The sequence below is a fragment of the Agelaius phoeniceus genome, chromosome 1 (assembly GCF_051311805.1).
Source record: "Agelaius phoeniceus isolate bAgePho1 chromosome 1, bAgePho1.hap1, whole genome shotgun sequence".
NCBI classification, from domain to species: domain Eukaryota; kingdom Metazoa; phylum Chordata; class Aves; order Passeriformes; family Icteridae; genus Agelaius; species Agelaius phoeniceus.
Window position 1 is genome coordinate 145455924 of NC_135265.1, and position 17722 is coordinate 145473645.

General features: G+C 41.2%; 1 protein-coding gene across 7 annotated transcripts in view; it reads right to left on the reverse strand.

Moving 5' to 3' along the window:
• The window catches only part of CYRIB (CYFIP related Rac1 interactor B), a 97078-nt gene that overhangs the window by 18963 nt on the left and 60393 nt on the right, over positions 1 to 17722 (reverse strand). For 5 of the 7 annotated variants that reach the window (XM_054642823.2, XM_077188982.1, XM_077188990.1 and 2 more), the window contains exon 3: positions 11587 to 11623. The exons of the other annotated variants lie outside the window; for them this stretch is intronic. The gene's annotated coding sequence lies outside the window, so the exon portion shown is untranslated. The remainder of the gene's footprint in view (positions 1 to 11586; positions 11624 to 17722) is intronic. 7 annotated transcript variants of the gene reach the window in all.

Consider the following 17722-nt stretch of genomic DNA (forward strand, 5'->3'; position numbering starts at 1 on the left):
TTTACAGAGGCTGAAAATATACCTACTAACCATTGCTCTGAAATGCCAAGAGCTCACTAGGGTGCTGCTGCAAGACAAGCAAGACATACCCAAAAATCTCATCTCAAATTATTTAAGAATAAGCCATGAACAATCTGACATTTGAATTCAAGCACAAAAAATATTTTAAAACATCAATTTTCAAATTAGTCTAACTATACCAACAAACAAGTATATTCTCCATTTTTTCCTGACTTTTACTTTTACTGAAGAATCATGTTCACCTAAAGGTAAGATAGCATGACACCAAGAATTAGGAGTCAAGGAAACTGAAACAATGTGAACTCAAAACAAATTGTTTGGCAAAACAAATTTTCGGAACCTGTGTTGACAGATTTCTTGGTCAAAACTAAGAACAGCATATGATTTATTCTGTGGGATCTGCAAGATTCAGCAATCAAACAAAGCTTGAGAAGGAAGGGGCAATTAATCCAAAACTGCTGAAAATAACCCAAGTCTTGGCTCTCACAACTTCTACACAATGACCAAATGACTGTTTAGAATCCAGACTTTTAGCACTGTGATCTGGAGTGTAACCCAGGTGACCACAGGGGACTCTGCACACAGAAGTCACCAGGAGGTGTGTGCTGGCTTTTTCACATGTTCAACCTTCTTGAAACTCAAGGAAATGCAAGACCTGCTTCCAAATAACTTCAACTTATTTCCTAGAAATTCAGATCAGACTTCTCAGCCTGTGAGAAGCACCTATTAAGTCAGGGAGTTTTTAAATTAGAGTGTCCAGCTGAGAGACGCTTCAAAAAACGAATCCATTAAAACATGAATCTTCAAAGAGGCAGCTTCTCCAGGATCTCCTACCCCATAGCATGGCAAATTCTTTCAAAACTACAAGTGCACCAATGCTGTGTAAACACACAGCAGTAGAAAGCAGAGAAATTACTTTTCCATATCTCTCAAGCGTGTTCTGTAAAACAGGACTGAATAAGCCACTTGGTATTTCAGAGTTTTCCAGATTATGAATGTTCTTCTTGTTGAGGAGCAGACAGAGGCATCCTTAAACAAATACTTTCAACAGGGCCAATAAAAAATCAGAAGTAGAAGCTGCATAATGGTGACCCAGTTTACAGATTCCGGTCTAAAAACCAAACCTCAATCTCAGAACAGCATATTATATATTTCAATTCCAACATTAACATCAAGCAGCAAACATGTGGCAGTGAACAGTGATAATGGCTTAAAGAGAGCTCCTATACCTGCAATTACTGCTGTGCTTCAGCTGCACCATCCCCTCCTCCAACAAAATATTCTCCATATCTCAAAAAAAAAAGCCTCTGTGTAGGTTTTGCCTTCTTTTTTTATATTCACCAGACTCCAAAGAGTTTACAGGCTCATGCACGTGGCTTAAATATTGGATAACATTACTTGTGAAGGTCAGAGCAGGGTCATGCTCATGGGGTTGAAATATTTTGAAGCTAAGTTCACAGAAGAGCAAAGAGGCACAGCAGAACAGATTGTTTCACTGAGCACCTACCACCTCCTAATACGAGTAGGGAGTTGGGGACTCGGTTTTGCAATACAAATACCTTCATCCCTCAGGAAAGTTTGCCAGGAAGAATATGTGGTTTCTTTTCCAGGAGTTAAGTTTAACAAATAGAGAAGCATAACAAAAGTTTTGGTACTACAATGGAACAGTCAATGTGATATCCAAGCAGAAGATGCAATTGATCTAAAGGTAACAAACAGCTCAGTGAAGAGCCTCCCTGAGCAAAGGAGAGAATCTGATGATAATAGATTAATTCAACCATGACAGCAGCCAGATGACAAGATGTGCTATAGGAATGTATTTCAATTTAAATGAACACAAACCTGCTTGAACTCCTTTTCATAATGAAGTTCCCAACAAACTTCTCCCTTTGTGTGTTCACTGTACTGAAAAAATCTTGATAAATTTTAGTCACATCAGAGTTTTGCACACAAGATCTGCAATCACATTTGCTTTCTTAGCAGCAAAACAGCCACTGTATACTCAGGTTTTATGGAGTGCATGGAAATCTAGCTGAAACTGGACAAACCCAGTATTTCTGAAACTTCAATCAAGATGCACTGTAACATTTACTTGAGGATCTCAAGCATCCTTAAAACTGGAAAACCTCCTGTGTTTTAAGAACTGTAAAAACAACCATTTCTCCCAGCTACAATCCAAAAAGACTTTAAGCTACAAAGAGCTTGAAAACTCAATTTAGATAGATATTAAGACAATTTAATTTCTCAAGCACTTTTCTGGAGGATGCTTTCTCTCAGCTTAGCATTCCAGGTAATGAATGCAAGAGCCAAAAGGTCAGAATCTACTCTTCTGGCAAAGCTAAGCATGCCCTTCTTGAGCTCTGAAATGACCTTTTAGAAACAAGGCCATGGTGCCCTCTGTGGAACTTTCCAGATTTGTGGAAGCAGCTGCAGGTCAATATGCCACAGCTAAGGTTAGATAGCCCTTCACTTTTGTGCATTATTTTCCTTCAGAAGGCAAGATGAGCAGCAGGCAGAGCTGACCTGTTGTACTCTGAGGGAACACTGCAGAGAGGAAAATCAAATTTGACCTTTCTGAGAAGGTGCTGTGTAAGCAGAATACCTGGACCAATCTAGAGTAAAGCAACCTAGCTCAGAGATGTACCAGGCCTCTGATAGATATAAAAAAGATTTCCTAGAGACTCATGTTTTGTTCAAGGTGGCTTATCATTTGCAATTTTTCTGGGCCCAAAACACACGAAAAAACTGAACACATGGAAGATTAAAATGCTACTGGATCTAATACTGAAGATGATGACAATTTGCACATAGCATGAGAAGCAGTCTACAAATCCAGCTATTGACATTTAGCTTCAGTGACCTCTCCTGCTATTTGATGCCCCATAAAAGCATCACCAGCAGGAAGATTTTGGTAGTTCTGTGAATTACCTTGGTAATTAACCACATAGTGGCATGCCCAGCCAGTATTAATTTACCAAGCTCTCTTGCAGTTTCCTTGCAAGTTCACAACTTCATCTGAGTAAGTAAAATTACTAGTTTAGAAAGTCAGATGTGGTTCCAGTTAGGTAGCCCTGTCACTGAGCTTCCATTGACTAGTGAAGAACATCTCCCAGCACTTACTGCACCTTTCTTGAGCACACTGCCACATCAATCAGCTCCAGTTCAAGAAAGACTTAAGCCTGTATGAATAGCAAAGCCATCAGCAAGCCCCTACTGTTGATTTTGATGTTCTGTAGCTGGGGTTTTTGTTTTGGAGCTGAATAGCTAATTTAGAGCATTGACTGGAGGTGACCTCTGTGGGTGCTAAACCACCTCTTCACTTACAGCTCTTCCAGCACACATGGAAAAAAATACACAGTGAAGCTGTAATTCTTTCCAAGAAGAATTCTATATATTTCAATCACTAACATCAAAATATTCACGTGTCCAGACTGAAGTACACTTTAGGTCACTAACTATTTGTTTTTCCACAGCTTCAGAGCACCAACCTCTATCCAATTTTATTTGGTATTCTCATTCAGAATACAGTACATTTCAAAACCTGCAAACCAGTTTCTCTCCCAGAAGTATTACTCGTTTTAAAAATTCATAGTGCAGTGTCCAGAGGCAACTCATTAGATAAACTAACAGCCTAAGTCTCAGTAAAAGCACATTTAAGCCACTGAAGTTTTCTCCTGCCACAAAAGCAACATCACAAGATGTTGAGAGCAGAACAAAACCGCTAGTTTCTGTCCAAAAACTGACTGTCCCTGTGAGGCTGCTCAGAATCCCTGCTGGCATGCTCTGCACTCCAGCACAACACTTGAGCCACGTGGAGCAGGTTATGGGAAATGGGAGCACAAGCCAGGAACATGGCTTAAACTTGACCTACTTGCAGAGGAAGACATACGGAATGCCACATTGGATTAGGGTGATCTGGCCCATTGCAGCCTTATGGGGTTGGATGATGCTGCGTGGAGAGCCCTGATCAGACAAGCGGAAAGCAAAGGCATATTTTCAAAACAAGCCTTGCACGCATGCCCTTCCTGTGGAAAACATCCCCAACACATTTCAGTGCCCCCCAGCCCCCAGGCTGAGCCCAGGGGAAATGTAATAGAAATACTCAATGCAAGTAAATTCATCTGAGCAGCACCAAAGAAATCTCCCCTCTCAGACATGGAAGAAAAATTGTATTAACAAAGATGCTGCTTGTAACTGGTGAGTAGCTGGAGAACTTACTCTCATTACAGGTAAAACACTACCAAGGTGTTCATAAGTGATATTTTCTATTGCTTTTTTTTTTCTATTTCAGGCCTAATATGCTTTCAAACTAGTTTAAAAAACAGTTAAATAAATAGATTAAAACATTTGTTTGTGATCCCTGAAGAAAATCTGCTTTAGCTTACCTTTTGGACATGTACGTATAGGCTATTCCCAATACTAAAATCCACAGTATGAAAACTGAAAACTGCAGTATGAAAAACTCCCTGAAAACCTCATATGCAGTTAAGCACAACACTATATGGAAAGCACATCTAATGAAGCAACAAAGGTTTTGTTCCAGGGATTTGAGCTTAAAATTTTCATCTGGTCATGTAAGTGCAGCAATAAACATCCAATTCAGAAAGATTTTTGGCAAAATAGTAAGTAAAAAACATGCATAGCATTAGAAGTCTAGCATTATAGTGGAATACCACCATGATATAACACTTGCAGTGTTACTACATAAACAAAACACTTACTGAGTGTCTCTCTATACTGTTTTTCTAGGAGGATAATCCTATCAGCCTCTTTCAAGGCTTATTGAACAGTATCCAGCCATGAACAGGGAGAAGAAAAAAAAAAAAAAAAGAGAAAAGCAAAAAGAAATGAGGCAGTGCATAGGTGCCTGCCCAGATCAGCTGAATGCAAGGCAGCCCTTAGCAACACATGGCATCACAGCCTGGCAGCCTATGGGAGCCCGTGTGCCTTTCTCTGCCAATGAGGCAGCAAAGCTTCACATCCAGGGAGAACATTTCTGCCCTCAACCTGAAATGCTAGAGATTGCTGCAGAGATGGAAACAGGCTGGTAAAATGCACTGCAGGAATCCCTCTTTTCTGATGGTTGCAACATTCTCCCTGGATACAAGCATGTTCTTCCTAGACTAATGCATATTTATTTCTATTCTGAATAGTGCTAGAGCAGCAGAGATGCCTTCTGACACATTCTAATTTCATCTATTGATTTTAGTGTTTTTTTAAAGTAATAAAGATCTGCCATGATACAAAATGCCAAAGTAATATCATACATATGAGAGAATAAATAATTAGAGTCAATATTAAAAAATAGTAGCTATCACTCATCATCACCATTACATTTAGGAAGGAGAAGCTTGGTGCCATTAGCTTGAAGCAAGTTATATTTTGGATAACTTTGGATAACTGGTTTTATATTCAGGATTCACCATAGCTCTAGTATCATCACCAATATTAAAGGTAACAGCTCAAATTGTGTCCCCTGTGTGAATCTGCTGAATCAAACACACGAGTGAAGTGCCAGAGCCACCCCAGTTCTGCACAAAACATGCACTTTTCCTTCATTGATGGACAAGCTTTTCAGGCAAGCATTAAGGTTTCAGCAGTTTTTACAGACACTTTTGGGACAGACTCCCAGTCCAAACCCACGCCCAGACCCACAGGCTCTGCACTGCTGACACCCAGTGGCCACAAACCAGGGACTGCAAACCAACCACAAGAAGAGTAAAATATATGCAGGCCAAAAATCCCCCTCCAAACCACCTAAAACAGCCTATATCACTGAATTATTGGGGCTTCAATCATTAGCATCCTATCTGAAAAGTGAAAAAACAAATGATACAGTCAGATAAGAAATGTTTTTGTACAGAAAAGTAAGTATTCAGACTACTGAAAAGCGGTTTGAAGCTGCCTCTGATGTCCATTCATTTGGCTAAATTGACTTTGATACAATAACCTGTTTTAGCTGAAGCTGTTTTGGTTTTTTTGGTTTTTTGGTTTTTTTTTTGAGATCACACATCATCAATAAAGTCTCCTTTAGAACAAAACTGAATTCAAAACTTGTCATATCAGGAGGATGGAGGTCTGCCAGGGAAAACAGACTAGTGAATAGACTCACATTCCTCAAAACCAGAATTGTAAAGTACGGTCAGAGGAGTGTTTATTCAGTCCATTTTTCCTCTTAGAGGAAATCAAGGGAAAGGCACTGAAGAATCCACAGTTTCTTCAGAAGTAGTCTTAGAGCCTTGTTAATTTGGGAACATTTTAGTGCACAGCTGACACTGAATAACGTATTTGACAGGGGCTACAATAAAATAACTAAGCATGCTCACACAAGTCTGGAATAAACCCAATTTGTCTGGAAGAATTACGCTTGTTTTTAAAACAGAACTAGTATTGAATAGGGCAGAGACTATGCTCCAAAAATCTGCTCTGATTTACTCTTCAATAAGTAACTGCACAATTTTTCCAAGCATGAATCTGGGGTTAAAAAATAATTACATGCCCTTTCCTTTTTCAAAAGGACACAAGCCCAACATGCTTTAACTTAATTCTGCAAAATGCTCTTTTTAATTCCATTCCATCGCAGCCATGGGGAAAACCACCCTCTTCATTTATTTCAGGGACATTTCCACTGCAGGGCAATTCCCACTCTGCTTTCCCCTCTAGCGCCGGAGAGGCACAGCGCCGCCTGCAGCGCTGCGCTTCCCCAGCAGAGGGCGCTGCGCTACCGCTGCATCTCCCAGAGCCAGGGCAGCCCGGACCGGCGGGATCCCAGCACCGGCGGGATCCCAGCGCCAGGGCAGCGGCACCGGCGGGATCCCAGTGCCAGGGCAGCCCGGACCGGCGGGATCCCAGCACCGGCGGGATCCCAGCGCCAGGGCAGCGGCACCGGCGGGATCCCGGCGCCAGAGCAGCCGGACCGGCGGGATCCCAGCGCCAGGGCAGCGGCACCGGCGGGATCCCAGCTCCAGGATAGCCCGGACCGGCGGGATCCCGGCGCCAGGGCAGCCCGGACCGGCGGGATCCCGGCGCCAGGGCAGCCCGGACCGGCGGGATCCCGGCGCCAGGGCAGCGGCACCGGCGGGATCCCAGCTCCAGGATAGCCCGGACCGGCGCTGGGATCCCGGCGCCAGGGCAGCGGCACCGGCGGGATCCCAGCTCCAGGATAGCCCGGACCGGCGGGATCCCAGTGCCCTGGCAGCCGGACCGGCGGGATCCCGGCGCCAGGGCAGCCCGGACCGGCGGGATCCCAGCGCCAGGGCAGCCGGACCGGCGGGATCCCGGCGCCAGGGCAGCCCGGACCGGCGCTGGGATCCCAGAGCCCGGCACCCCCGACCCTCTGTCCAAACACTGCTCTCTCATACTGCCATTATCCTGGAAACACTGATCTCGAATCTGCCTTTTCTCAAGGTAAACTGGGAATGTTTTTATCAGGTACTTAAAGATACAAACCCCTCCCCATTTAGTACGAGCTGTGGCAGATTTACACTTTTTTTATTCTTTTAGGAAAAAGCTGCTCACACTATGAAAGATGGTAGGCTTTAGAACTGTGCTATACTACCACATTACTAAGAAAGTTTCCAGGATGTCAGCCTATAATTTAAGAACCCTCAAGCTCTCATCTCCAAAAAAAACCCAAATCCAACAGTAATTTGTATAGTAAGTCCTTCTCCTGCCAATCACCCCTGTATAAAGAAAAGAAGCGAAACCCCAACCAAAAATAAAAAAAAGCCTCAAAACCCCAAAACCAAACCTGCAAGTTTTATCTAAATGCTAAAAAAAGAAGTATGTTTTCAGTTCCTAACTGAAAGGAGTATGTTTCAGTTCCTAACCAGTCCAGTTGATGTGCCATTTTCCATTCGGTATTTCACATGTGAAACAGCACTTTCTCTTCCAGCCTCCTTGATTTGGAAATTCTTTTCTTTCAGAGGAGCTGAATTCCCACCCATCAGACTGCCACACGTGTCAGTATCAGAGCTGGGCAAAGCTGCACTGAGGATCCCACAACCTTGGCAGTGCTGCCATTCGATGCACCGGGACAAGGAGTACAAGCACCCACATCACCCTGCAAAACTCAGGTAAAATGCTTTCTCAGAGTTCAGTTCAAATCTTGCATCCCTTCAGTGCCTTGGCTGGCAATCCTGCACAAACAATGTCATGGCAAATTATCTCATCATCAAGCTGATGGATATAAAGAGCCTTTAACAAATTCCATCTCAAGGGACTTCTACTGGAATGTCACAGTGCTAAACCACAAACCTTGTGTGTATGCACCTTACACTGACTGTCCATCTGAGAATTCAGTTCAGTGACACAGCAGCTCTGAAATATCAAGGAGGAAAGGAAGGCCTATGACCTTCCAAATCATGGAGCTGGAAGGGCAGGTTTCCATATTTCAGGACAGCTTTCTGATTATTCTGTGGATTTTCCTTTTCTGAGACACCAGTCAGACACAGTATGTTTGCAGGGTACAGAAGGCTAATGAAGCACATCAAGATGATGATGGTACAACAGAGGATGAGTAGCAGGATGATGCTCCTTCCCATCCCATCTGTCTTCAGAAACAGTTACAAACAGACAGGCATTAGGCAGGGCAGAGGGATAAAACTGGTCTCTACATGGTTGTTTATTTATTATTCAAAAGTGACTCCTTGCAAGATTGAAGATCTACCAGCTATCTTTGTTACATCAAGTTACTTCTTCAGATCCTTTCAAAAGACCACCAACTACTTTTACTGAACCTGGATAGTTTTTCTTGTTGGAAAGCAAGTGTTAAAAAAATCCCAACTAAACAAAAAAACCCCACCTGACCAGATTGGGTCAGATTTCTGTTGCTGGCGGTCCGCTACAGATTTCTGGTCCAGATTTATATATCTGTGCAAATATGATAATTTTTAATCCCATTTTCCATTTCTCCCATCATCTCAAATTTTATTATATCTTAAAGTCAAACCAGAGGTACCCGGTAAGGCTAAGATAATATAAGACAATTCATTTCCATCCACCTGTTGGAAATATGGAGAAACATTTCCTATTCTTCAGTGATATCATACAACCTGAAATCCATTAAGATCAGTAACAAATACAGAGAATATCATGCAGAGTTATGATTTTCTGCAGTGGTCCATCTGTGAACTCTACAGGTCCATCTCATCTCATCTCATCTCACAAGAAGTTTGCAGCAGTTCCTGGGGAAAACCAGGTACATAGGCAGAATGAAAAGACATTAAGAATACTGAACACTTTTAATAATAACATGTGGCTCTGAAAAATACTCCAGCTGAAAATACATACTAGAAGAACCACAAATACATGGAATACCTGTTCCTACTATTCCTTAAGCACCTGCTCACACAAAGATTTAGGGTTCACTGAATATTAAGCTTTTTTTCAGGTTTTAACCTTATTCAACAGCAACATCTAATTCAGTTTGTCCATTCTTTAAAACTTTACCAAATTCTTCCATAGTCTTCAGTTCTTTACATGCTGCTTGGGTAGGGTTGGTCAGTCCCTCCCAATTCTGAACACTGGTAATTCCCTGATGGTTTATGATGCTGTCAAACATCTGGCAGCTAACTCTGTCTTGGCATAGCTGGAGAAGTTGAAAGCATCAGGAGTGACACCCCAGCTTCTGCTGAACTGGACACCACATCATCTTGACTTACATTCTCCCTTCAATATCTGAAACACTGTTGGTCCACAGTTTCTTCAAAGAAAACAGAAGTGATTTGCCATGTGCTGTAGTCATTTGCTGGACAGCATTCTTCTTCCTGCAGGCAGTATCACTCCCAGCAATGCAACCTGAGTTTTGCCAGCTTTTCTGGATGACTCTCACCTTCCTAAGCGGAAGCAGCATTGCTCTAGTAGATGAATAAGTGGAAGTTGTGAAAAGATGTGCAAAACCAAGTGCACACATGCAGAGGGAAGAAAGATGGTGATCCTGGAGCCTGGACTTGCCTAGATGGACCCATGGTCTGACTCACTTCAGTAACTTTTATAATGTTTAATTTGTAAATGCACACAATGCTGGAAATTAAAAGTCTGCACTAGTTCCAACTGCAGCTTTAACAATACCTTCAAGGACTTTGTAAGTAAAGGCTATTAAAGGAAAAAGGTACCAGTGCTACTCCCACATGGCACCAGAGATCCACCTGCAGCCTCTGGAGGACCCTGCACTGGAGCAGGTGGATGCCCAAGGAGGCTGTGACCCCGTGGGAGGCCCATGGTGGACCCATGGTCCTCCTGGCAGGACCTGTGGCCCTGTGAGGGACCCACACTGGAGCAGCCTGTTCCTGCAAGACTGCACCCCATGGAAGGGAGCAACACTGGAGCAGTTTGTGAAGAACTGTAGCCCGTGGGAAGGACTCATGTTGGAAAAGTTTCTGGAGGACTGTGTCCTGTGGGAGGGATATCCCACACTGGAACAGGGGAGGGCTCCTCTCCCTGAGGAGGAAGCAGCAGCAGCAGCAGAAACAGCCTGTGATGAACTGACTGTAACCCCCATTCCCCATCTCCCCTGACCGAACAGGGAGGGGTGAGGCAAAGAAATGGGCATAAGATTGAGCCTAGCAAGGAAGAAGGAGTGGGGGGAAGGAGCTCTAATTCTAATGGTAATAAATTCAACTAATTTTCCTAAGCTGAGTCTGTTTTGCCCACAACAGTAACTGGTGAATGATCTCCCCCACCCTTATCTCAATCCATGAGCTTTTTGTTGTATTTTGTCTCCCTTCTCCAAATGACAGGGGAGTGACAGAGTGGCTCTGGTGGGCACCTGTATCTAGCCTGGATTAACCCTCAACACAAATCCATCTAACCAGCTCCCCAGAATTCAAAGGCTTTTTGATGATTAATCAAAAACAGAAGAAAAATAAATCCTACCTCACGTTTGGTACCCATCACCTTCCCAATGCAACAGAAGATTAATGGCTGTGCTGGCAAAGCACAATAAACATGAAGTGTAACACAGACACTATGCAGTAGCTTAGATGACAACCAGCAGGTTATAAAACTAAGAGCTAAAACCTTCACATGAGCATGTGCTACCTCTTCACTCTCACAAGCTGGTTCAGAGTACTGGCTCCTGGCATAAGAGATCTGGTTCAGCTACACAGTAGCTTTACTAAAAAGACAGAGAGAAACCACCAAAACATTATCTCCTCCTTCAAATAGTTCAAGAAGTTGCACAGTCTTCTAGGGTAAGTTCACACAAGTGGCCAAACCACTTTGTGTATAATGGAAATGCCTTCTTTGAAGTAGACTTCACATCACTCTGGTGAAGAGTTTTCAAAATCAGCCTCACCAGGCTCTGTGGTGAGGCCCTGTGGAAGCAAAAACCAAATCCTTGCAGCCTGGTTTAGCATCTTTAAACACAGAGGCATAATTTCTGTCAGGGAGCAGGACTCCCAGAGAACACCACAAATGTCAAGAGTTCTTGAAGGAAAAGAGGGAAAGCAAGTTCTTGCAGGGAAAATGACTAATATTGAAGGAGTCCCATTTTCTGTCCTTTAACATACTACAATTTTGCTTATTTGTCAGCAGTTTTCAAGCAGGTTAAGTTTCAATTCTTACCTACAGCCAGTGCTGCACTCTGTTCTTGGCCTCCAGTCTGTTTTAAAAAGAAAAAAGAGATTATGGAAATTAATTCTTTTACACCAAAAGTCTTAAATGCAATGCAATGTGACCTTGGAAAAGCAAACACACATCTGTTCCAGACATACTGTTCTTATGTATCTACTTCATAAACACAGTCCTGGATCCATAAGCCACCAAGAGTTTTTAAAAATATGCTAAGAAAATGTAATTCAGAACTGTGTTTTATCTCTAGGCATACAAATAAATAGGGAATGCCATTATTTGGCAATGAATGTGCTTCCAGGGAAAAGTGCTGCCATATTAGACAATGCATAAACACATATATTCCAGAATAAATTTAATAACTAAAGAATCAAAGCTGCAATAAAATACCAGTGGCAAACTGTTCTGCTTGCATTTCACATTGCTTTAACAAGAAAATCACACAAGATTCTAATCCAACCACACAAATGTGCACTTGAAAAAATTCAAGGCTTGCATGCTGACCTCCAGAGAAGGCATTTTCAAGTCACTGAAAACCATTTGCTTAACAAAGAAAACTAGTGTTCTTGGACAGCCTCAGTGTGCTGCACACATCATTACCACCGTCATAACATGGTGAAATAATTATGTTAATAGTACAGTTTAAAGGAGGAGTATTACGGTAACTGAAAGCTTCACAGGAAATAATAGTGTAACATTAGCTAGGGACAGCTCTGAAGATACACAGCAGCACAGGCAAGAAGCAGAGTGGAGACTTTAGTGAGAATGACTCTTCACAGCCCAGAGAACTGAACATAAGCAAAACCATGACCATCAGACACAGTTACAACTGCAGAAATTTAACTCTCCATTCTTTCCAGTGCACGCATCTCTCTCAAAGAAGTTTTCCCCTTGACCAGGCTTTTGCTGGTTTTGCCTTTTTCCTATTGACTTCAGCTTCCCCTTACTTTCTCAGAAATAAGCAACAGCCAGTACAAGAAAAATGGTTAACAGCACTGTGTTTGTAGGAGCTACTGCAATTCCCTAAAATGCACCCACTCTCATTGGGCATATTTTAAATATGGGGATTTTTTCCCTTCTCATGACTTCAGACTGCTCAATTTGTGCTTTGAGACAGCACAACAAAAATAAAACTCTGGAAATTGCTAGTCCCCTGCAGGTCAGGGCTGAACACAAATGGCATTGCAAAGAGAAACTGAAACCAAAGCGCTAAGAAGCACTACTCTAAGAAGCTAATTTCCTGAAAAAGAGTGAAAGAAAAGTCAGATAGGACTGAGCTTTAAACAAAAAGAAGAAGCCTAAATTCATTAGAATGAGCAGACTATGGAAATAAATTTGAAAATGAAAGGAAAAAAAGCCCAATGTAGTTGCTAGCTTAGGGACTTTTTTTTTAAAAGTGTCCTCTAATGGTACTAGTTCATTTCTACAGAAATACATCTATTTCCAACTGAGGAATTATTAGGAAAAAAATGAGGTCAGGTCTTTCCATCTTTCTGGACACAATGCTGCACACACAGAGACATAAGCACTTACCACCTGCAAGAACAACGTGCTGATGTTCAGGTGGCTTGTCCTGAAAGCTTCAATGAATGAGTGGAAGTTAATAATTAACAAAGCCTTCTAGGACTCCTGTGTAATGAAGGCAGGAGGAGAGCAGCAAAGCCGTTAGGCAAAAGGGAAGCAGCCAGGAAAGTTGAGAATTATAGGTCAGTTGGACTATCATCAATAACAGGCAGAGGGATGTTAGCACAGGAATCCATTAACTGGTTTCCTATCCTTTAGTACCTATGAAAAAGCCTTTGAGCAAAACAGCTCACACTGAGCACTGCTGATGCTTGGTTTATCCTGGCAAGCTGACAGGTATTTGATTTTTTTACATAGTGCGACTTCACATCACAGTATTTTAAATTTAGAGGTTAGCACTGAGCAATATAATAAAGCACTGCCTAAATGGATAAGAAATTGACTTGCTGATCTCTAGTCAGGGAGGAACACCAGCAAAGATGCATTAAAAATAGATGCGAAATGATTGGTGAACTGGATTCTTTACAGAATTAATTTTTGCTCTTTGGATACACCTTAATTTAGACTAAAGAGTTTCTAAATGAAGAACCCTTTCAGGTTCAACATGCACTATTTGGGTTTTCATGCTGGGATAGAGGATTTGCAAAACCTCTGAGCTTCCTTCTGACTTATCCTCAAGGTTTAGATCTACAGATTATTATAGAAATACCACAAACAGGCACAAGATGAGACATGTAAACTATACAACTTAATAGGTAGCGAAAATTGAGTAACTCATACCCAGCATTTTTCAATTCCTTGTGATTCTGAGGTAGTCAAATATTTAATGCTACATTACAGGGAAAAAAAGTTCTGGCAGGAAAATTAACTTTACTCAATGGGTTACAGCTCATGGAGTCAAACAGCAGAGAGATTAACGCATCCCATCCCAGGGATCTCATTTAAACACACAACTCCTTCCCTTGAACTGCAGCCTAACTTCACCACAGCAGAAAGAGGCCAAAGCATATGCCAGTATCTCAGGCCAACTACAACAGAAATTCAAAGAATTGTCACAACAGTTGAAAAACCAAAATGGAAAACTGTCTAGAGCCATCAGAGAGGGACAGTGAACCATCTAAGCTGTAGCATAACAGAAACAAAACCAAGCATCATTCACTTTGTCAGAGGAAAAGCCTGCAGCTGACAAGTCAATTGGTACCCAGATAAAAAAGATGCAGTAAGTAAACTTGGCATCATTGTGAATGATGAAACTGGAGGAAAAAACCTCAATGAAAACTGGCTAACCACTGAGTAAGCTCTGTGCTTTGGGCATCCACCTCATACTGAACTGATGCTGCTTAACTCAGCAATATGTGAAAACAGATTTCACATGAGAACAGCTAACCACTAACTTCCAGTATGAAACCACTGTCTTCTGCCCAGCTCTGGCTGAACTAATTAAGGAGCCTCTACTCTCAGGCACAGACTTGTCAGTGACTGTCAGTCATGATTTGCTACAAGAATGATGATTTTTTTCAGGCTTTCCAACACTCACGTTCTGAAAACACTGAGTGGTAAGAAATAATCATCAGCAACTTTGCACCAAGAATCTAAATTACTTTCTGTCTACTCAACTGGTATCTCAGCTCATCAGGGAACTCCAGAAAGTATGAACATCACAAAGCTTACAACACTTACTAGCAAAAGCTTGCATGGGATTCATGTAGTCTATGTGAAATACTGGGCACCCAGACTAAAGCTGCTTTCAAAACCCAGCAGACTGCTACTGTGACAGAGCAAATGTTTAAATTCCTGGTTTGCAGTTCAAGCTTGCACTGGGACTCCTCTGGGTAAGCATCACCATCTTGAAATCCATGTGAAGCAGCTGTGGACTATGGCACAGATGTTCTCAGTTCATTCATGCTAACGGCCCCTGGATACAGAAGAGAACAGGATCTAGCTCAAAGTCTACCTGCCCTGGCAATTTTTAGGTGTTTCTGCTCTCTTGGTTCAGTTTTAGACTTGAAATAAAGTTTGTGGAAACAGCTCTAAAAAACTTGTTACCCTTAGAAGCACCCACTAAAACATAAAAACCAAGCTCAGTCCAAAACAGAGCCACAAGTCAAATACATCTCACATCTTGTGGGTAATAAAAAGAGAAAACTCAGAAATGTTTAGTAATAAAATTTGATTTTTGCTTCAGTAACAATAACAGATGTCTAAGCTATAAAAAATAATTCATTGCTAGGATCATATTTCAAAGGGAGTTTCAGGGCATCTGCAGATGAACCCCTGGCTCAATGCTAAATGGATGAACTCTGGTGTTTAACATCAGTGATTGTAGACAAAGATCCTTCTCTATCTGTATGGCAATTGTATATGAGACTAAGATTAGCAAAGCAGGCTACCACCACTGCAAAGTGACCTCAGTTCTTCACAAAGAGCAAATGTACTGGTTGCTTGCTATAAAACCACTTTTTTGACTTCTGATTGTAAAGCTCCAGCTCAAATCTTTCTTCTCCATTCATTTTTATTTATCTTGGTGAGGCAGAATTGCATCTTAGAAGTCCACGTTATATTAAATCTTTCCCTATCCTGTGTAATTTCTCAATGCTGCCACAGTACCTAATATTACTTGCTACACTCAAACCCATGTTTTAAATTTGTAATTTAATGATAGAAATGGACTGTGAATGTATCAGAGGGTCTACATTCCATTATAATTTTTCAAGCTTATTTCATTTTCCCTAATTATTATACTTTCACAGGATACATCATCTCTAAGCTGTTACTGTTGCATAGCAGCTTCACTTCATATGATCTTAATTTTAAGTTGTTGGTTTTTTTTTTAATACCTTTTGTAGTTAATGTATCCCATAATATTGTTGTGGACTTGGCAGTGGAGGATGATGGTTGGACCTGACCTTGCATGCCTGTTCCAACCTAAAAGATTCCTTGAAAGTTAATAGAAAAGTTTATATTCTGAACTGTAGACCAATAGGAGGGACACAAGGTTTTATACACATACCCCCCCTTCCAACAACTTCAGAAAAGAAATAAGGAAAAAGGGAAAACTAAAAGATATTTGAGAAGCTTGTATTTCAGAAGAGGATATTCACCCAAAACTAGTATTCAGCATGAAAATTTATATTTTTATCCATTTACACATAACAGTTTGTTTCCAGGACAAACCATTACTTTGGCTTAGTGGAAACAGTAAAATAAACTATCATAATATTCATTTTTGCATCTCAAAGCTCTACACAGAAAAAAACCCTGCAAGTTGAACATCAACTACAAGGGATTTTTTTAACCAGATCAAAAAGTTAAATATTGCCAAATAAAGTTTTCACTTATAGAAATAAGTGGAGGAAAAAAAAGGTTGGGTAACCAGAAGACAAGTAAGGAATTTTAGTAAAGCAGAGATGGGATTTCTTTAGCTGTTTAATTTAGAGTTGTGTTTTAGTTTGTGTTTGGTTGCTTTTTTTGGTAGTGGAGTAGAGGGTAAAGCTGTGGTACTTTAGTCCAGATGACACAGCTGGTTCTACTAAAAAAAAAAAACAAAACCCAAAAAATTAAAAAGACTGCAAGAATTATTAAAGCAAGTCCTGTGTCTAATAGTCAATTACTCAGACAACTGAACTTTCTACTCCTGGTAACATATTATCTCCTGTATTTCTTTTGAACTTTCATAAATCCAAACCCTGGAGTGATTTAGTACTTTAGTACTGGATATACAACACAAGCAGATTTTTTAAGAACTCTCAAGAATTCAGGCTTTCACTCCTCAAAAAAAACTACTGAAATAGTCCTAAGGTAGGAAGAGATACAGGATATCATTCCTACCCCTTTAATGACACTGGCATTTGGCATTGGCATTTGCCACTGCATGTTTAACTTCCCCACGACTACCTGGCATCACTGTCTTGCCACAGTAGATGCTTCCTTTGTTTTTATGGTGTTAACACCCAGTTGTGAAGTGTTCCTGAATACCACTCAAGTGATTCAACAGCTTATTTATCTAAGATATACAGATGATATAATTTATGAGGAATATGACAGTTTAACAGAGAGTTCTGGCTCAATATCATCAAAACAGAAATGAAACCGTGTCCTGTCCCAGGAAGTTTGCAGCAGTGTTCATCCACTTGCACAAACACCAACAGTAAGACAAGGAAAGGCCAGCAGGGCTTTCCTATTCACATTGTTAGTGGTGTAGCAGCAGCTCTGAGCAATGCCAAGACCCACAGCCCTGTTCCCTAATGCTTGAACAGAGGAGTCCTTATTCCTTATAATCTAGATTTCTACTCTCAGGGTAAGAATAAAAACCCCCCAAAACCCCAACAAACACTTTCCTCAGGACTATACTAGGTCATATGAACAGCAAGGAACTTCTACCACAAAAAATAACTCCAAAAAAACCCCAACAAACAACAACAACAAAAAAAAAACAGCCACAGAAGAGTTACAGTCACTCACCACCTATAAGATCTTATTGTTTTAGTGAGTTCTAAACATCAACTGTTCATCAACAGTAATAAAAAATTGAGAGCTGAAGCCCTAGTTACCCCTCTGATAGGTAAAACTCTAGGATAAACTTTGACCTAAGCTGACTGTGCTATAG